This window comes from Lygodium microphyllum, chromosome 23, assembly GCF_053477565.2.
Source record: "Lygodium microphyllum isolate KBCC chromosome 23, Lygodium_microphyllum_v1.1.10, whole genome shotgun sequence".
Classification (NCBI taxonomy): Eukaryota; Viridiplantae; Streptophyta; class Polypodiopsida; order Schizaeales; family Lygodiaceae; genus Lygodium; species Lygodium microphyllum.
Window position 1 is genome coordinate 53,270,002 of NC_141157.1, and position 5,829 is coordinate 53,275,830.

The 5,829-nt window shown below is 44.5% G+C and overlaps 1 pseudogene; it reads right to left on the minus strand.

Moving 5' to 3' along the window:
- Nucleotides 1-211: 211 nt before the first annotated feature.
- LOC148016187 (uncharacterized) lies at nt 212-4,491 on the minus strand (annotated as a pseudogene).
- Between the last annotated feature and the right edge of the window lie 1,338 nt (nt 4,492-5,829).

The window sequence follows — 5,829 nt, forward strand, 5'->3', positions numbered from 1 at the left end:
TGAAATACATGTATCAAAAGCATAAACACAGTGATTCTTTATCTGAATTCATTAACAGCTGGAAATATAGTGATTCTTTGCTTGCAAAAATACATTAAGAGAATATATATGTGACGAATTCAAAAGATTACAGGGTCACGTACTACATGCGGAGATATGGCGACTATAGACAGTGGTGATGCATACATATATTGTCAGTGTGCCGACAGTTTTAGGGACATTTGCCAGTCTTCTTGGAGTTCTTGAGCTTGGTGTAGTAGGGAGTCGGGACACTCCTCTCGGTTTCCAGCAGTTCCAGAGGGCACGCAGTTGCACGTCTTGCAGTGTTGACAACTACTGTACTGAACAGAAAGAAAGGAGAGAGAGAGCACGCCATAGAGACACGAGAAAGGTGCGAACAGTTGTAGCTTTTCTATTAGTACGTGTGTGTTCTTATACAAGAGTGGCTCGCACCCATCATGACGGTTAGTATACCGATTCAGATTATTGTGGTTCTTGATTTTTTATTATTACATAGTTAATGGATTGATGCATTTAGTTTATCGCCAACACCCCCCCATAAATAAATATGTCAATCTAGAAACTCCATTCCGATTATCTGTGCACACTTGAAATGTTGCACAGAGCTCAGGCTTTTTGTAAACACATCTGCAACATTTTCTTTAGAAGGCTTGTAGAGTAGTGCTATCTTTCTGGCTTCAACCTGTTCTCTTACAAAATGGTTAGCAATATCAATATGCTTAAGTTTATCTGATTGTCTAGCCTTTTGTGACGACTCTATGGCAGACATAGAATCTGAATATATCACAATAGGAACATGCACATGAAACCCAAGTTCAGTTAGGAAATTATTAATCCATAAAACTTCTTTTGTAGCTTCAGATGCTGCTTTATACTCTGACTCGGTACTTGAAAGAGAGATAGTAGCTTGACGTTTACTCTTCTAAGATATGGCGCCTCCTGAAAGAGTGAAGGCAAAACCACCAATTGAATGCCTTGATCTTCGATCTGTGGCCCAATCTGCATCTGTATAACCAATAACTTGAAGGCCACCAATTATACTTTCTCTTCGAAAGGTTATGCCATAATTACGTGTGGTATTTATGTATTCAAGCAGATGGGTAGCTAGCACTAGATGCTCATGTCGTGGAGAATGCATATACCGTGAAAGCATACCAGAGGCAAAAGCTAGATCAAGACGAGTGCATGAAACTAAGTAGCGAACACTTCCAAGGATGCTTCTATATAGTTTAGCAAGAGGATCATGTTGCCATAGTGTTGTGTCAGTGTCAAATAGTGTGTGTTTTTCTTGTCTTAGCAATGGTAAGGGTGCCCAACATTGCTTATTCACATTAGTATTAAACTTCTTTACAACCCCTTCTGCGAATTTTGCTTGAGTGAGATGTAGAGTGTGTGTTGGGCGATGTCTAAAGACTTGCATGCCTAAAATATAACTAATTTCCCCCCCATCACTCATGCGAAATGTAGTAGTAAGTTCAGATTTTATTTGCTGTAGGAGTGAGGTAGATGTTGCCAGCAAGAAAATGTCATCCACATAGAGAGCCAAAATGATGAAATGGGGTCCACGACGACGAATGTAGACGGAAACATCACTTTGGAGCTGCCGAAAATGAATGGACTGCATAAAGGAGTGAAAGCGAGCGTTCCACTGTCGAGGAGATTGCTTGAGTCCATACAAGGACCGTAAGAGGAGGCAAACATAATCAAGATGATCAGCATTGACAAAGTATGGAGGTTGAACCATGTATATCTCTTCCTCAAGTTCACCATTAAGAAAGGCCGTTTCAACATCCATCTGGTGCATTTCCAAGTCATATTGGACTCCAACAGCCAACAATACTCGCAATGATGCAAGTCGAAGTGTGGGAGAGAAGGTCTCAAAGTAATCTATGCCAGGTTCTTGAGAGAAGCCCCGAGCAACAAGTCGCGCTTTATAACGCTCAATAGAACCATCAGGACAGTATTTACACCGAAGGAGCCATTTGCATGTGATGGGTTTGTGATGTGCGGGAAGAGAAACAAGAACCCAAGTGTTATTATGAGTCAGAGATGCCATTTCAGCCTCCATCATAGCACGCCAGAGATGAGCATCAGATGATCCAAGGGCATCAGTAACACTAATAGTGCCATCAAGGAGGGAAGGATAATGGCCGGAGGATTGTGCTGTTGCAACATTTAAGTGGCCAATTATATCAGCAATACTTCGAGTCTTGGCTGGAGGAGACTCGGCTGAGGTAGAAGATGAGTTGGAGTTTGGGATTGCATGAGTTGCAGGAAGGGATAAATTCTTAGAAGAGGGACGAGATAGAGGGTTGGATGAGTGTTTTGTAGATTGATGACGAGAACCTTCGCGAGCCAGATTTGGAACTCGGGAGGAGCTGGGCTGATGTGAAGGTTGAAACACCGGGCTCTCATATTGAAGACAAGTAAAAGGATTACAAGGAACTCTTGTCATAGTGGTATGTGCGTCTCGGCTAGAGGTAGGAACCACAGAAGTAGTATGATTTGAATGTGACATTTGATGGGTAGGAGAGGTGAGTTGAGTAGGTGTTTGGAGACTTGCTTCAGGAGACAAGAGAACACGAGAAGTCACCTCTCTTGGAGTTGGTGTAGCAGGTGGAGGACCTAAGGGAAGAACTATGGGAGGAGGAGGAAGGGGAGGAGGTGGAGGGTAAACAAGTACATTGTGTCTAGGTGTGGAGGACATCTCAAGAACTCCTGATGAAGGGCTAGGTTCCTTAGCAAGATTAGGAGTAGGAATGCTTGGTTCGGGAGTAGTATTGCAGTGTAAGGGCTCAAGAGAGGAGGGTGTCACGATCAGCAAATGCTCCTGAAAGAGTAGATCTCGGCTAAAGGAGAAGGTGTGAGTTGTAGGATGATAAATCTGGTACCCTTTAATCCCAAAGCGATCACCATAGCCAACGAAGATGCCTCACTCAGCATGAGAAGAAAGCTTATGACGCTTGTCAGCTGGAATGAGAGTATAGCACGGTGAGCCAAAGATGCGTAGATGAGAGATATCCGGTTTCTCTCCACCCCATAATTCAAAGGGAGTGATGTTTGGAAGAGTACGATTAGGAAGCCGATTTTGGACATAGCAGGCTGTAGCAGTAGCTTCTTCCCAAAAGGTGTTTTTATGACACAATAATTATATTGGAATTCCACACTAGTGCCATGGCTAGTTAGCTCATTAACTCAGAGAAGATTTTTTGTTAAGCCGGGAACATAATGGACATCAGGAATCACAATAGTGGTGCCTGTAGGTAGCCGCAAGTGTAGGGAGCCGATTCCAGCAGCGCTATAGAGAGCATCATCACCAAGGCGGACTTCAAATGAAGAGGACACGGGCTGATAATCATGCAACCATGAGTGGGTTCCCGTCATATGATGTGGAGCACCAGTGTCAAGATACCAAACATCAGCAGTAGGGGCAGAGGTAGCAATAGCAGCATACAAGTGCATTGTAGTCACATCATCACTTAGGTCATCAATAGCATAAGCTAGGTTTGCATTCATACGGTTGGAAGGATTGCGAAGTTGGCGCCTCTTAGTGCGGCATTGGCACTCTGTGTGACCTCTACGATGACAAAAGGTACATGTGGGAATAGTGGGAGTAGAGGGTTGAAGCCTCATATTGTTCCGAAAGCGAGGAGTGTAAGGGGTTTGCATGAAGGGTGGTCGGGATTGTCTAGAGAAGGTTTGTCTTGGATTCAAACCAGGCTGGGAAAGAAATTGGGATTGGTGTGATGGCAATTGTCTAGGGCGGAAACGAGAGTATGGACGAGAACCTCCGGCAAGCATAGCTAGGGGAGTGGTGGAAGAGGTGCTGGAAGGTGTTGAGAGTGTATTGGTACGCCGATTTCGAATTTGATCTTCTTGTCTTATATTAGCCAGCAGAGTTGTTAGCTTCAAATTAGGTGTATTAGAATGTTGAGAAACGAAAGACTGCCATGAATCAGGTAGAGCATTTAGCAGCACATTTACTTGAACCTCCTCGGGGAGGGTGAGACCCGCAATCAAAAGATTATCATTCGCAGCTTGCCATGCTTCAAGGAATGCCTCGGTTGTTGCATATGACGCCATTTGAATCTCATTCAGTTGCTTATGAAGGAGGACACGAGAGACAACATTAGTTTGCTGGTACTGTGTCTTCAAGAATGTCCACATCGCTTCAGCGGTTTCATGCGTCCGAACTAATTGGAGTTGGCGGTCTCCAAGATGTAGAATAATTTCTGTTCGGGCTTCGAGGTATTTCTTCTTCCAGGCTGCAATTTCATCCGCAGTAGGTGGTGCGGCACCAGCAGCAACAGGTTGTTGTGCAGGGTCAGGTTCAGCACCATTTGTCACGTCCCAGTTTCCAGCCTTTTCCAGGACCATCTTTATTCTAAGGCTCTAGGGAAGATAATTCGAGCCCTGAAGCTTTTCGATCTGGTAGAATTTGGACATGGCAGACGAAGTCGCTGCAGCCATCGGTTCTTGATAAGTCCGAATCAAACCAAGAATCAAAGCCTGCAGGGAGAAGTGTGAGAGCGCTACGAAGCCAAAGGGTTAGTAGTCGTTAGCGATTGATACCATGTTGACAACTACTGTACTGAACAGAAAGAAAGGAGAGAGAGAGTACGCCACAGAGACACGAGAAAGGTGCGAACAATTGTAGCTTTTCTATTAGTACTTGTGTGTTCTTATACAAGAGTGGCTCGCACCCATCGTGACGGTGGTTAGTATACCGATTCAGATTATTGTGGTTCTTGATTTTTTATTATTACATAGTTAATGGATTATTGTGGTTCTTGATTTTTTATTATTACATAGTTAATGGATTGATGTATTTAGTTTATCGCCAACATGCAGCACACATTACAATTAGGGATGCAGATCTTCTGGCGGCTCGACTTGCTGCACCGGTACGTGCACATCTTGGCACAATCTATGGACAGCAAATGCCTGGCTTCATAAGAAGTGGTCGCCCTCGAATGTGGAGATCTCTGCGCTACAGTAAGCATCTTGGCAAAACACGCACACCAACAGGGCAACAGCAAGAAACGTGAAGGTGAGGCGACCCTCCAACAATAGCCCCTCCAACAACAATCAAGAGCTTCTAGCCATGTATTCTATACCACACCCTACACCGACAGAGATAGAGAGAGAGAGAGAGAGAGAGAGAGAGTTGTTGCTCCTGCTCTCTGAGATAACGCCTCCATGGAGTAGTAAGAGAGAGAAAGCAAGATGAATCAAAGAAGGTAGAAAGACACTTACCAGCTGTCGCAAAGACCGCCGAAACCAAATTTGTGCCCCTTTGGTCTTTCTTCCTCCTTGGCTTAGACCAATCCGCTTGCAATTGTTGACATCATATATCGCAACAGGAAGAGCTTGCAGGGGTCTTCATTGAGGACCTTTGGCCACAGATTGGCCACAGGCAACTGTCTCGGCCCTTGCTCCGTATCCATATTCACCTTAAGCCCGATTTCCAAATGGCATCAATTTTTATAGTGGATTTTAAGCTCAAGGGGCCCCACTATCTCGTCCCCCCTCCCCAACAGGACAGAATCAACAGGTTTGAGATCTATCTGTAGCACCAGAAGTTGACGTTGGCAGATCTACTGTAAGGACGCGGTTTTTTGAGCAAGGTGATGGGGCATGTGGCATGAGTGCTTTAGCCCTTTGTCTTCCTCTCGTACATCGCCTTCATCCTCACCTTCATATCCTCGCACTGCCTTAGCTATAGACAGATCGTTGAAGAGGTTAGACTTGAGAGTGCAATGGAGTTGTGGAAAAAGTAGGCCTATCATACTGTCAGGTTTTCCAATC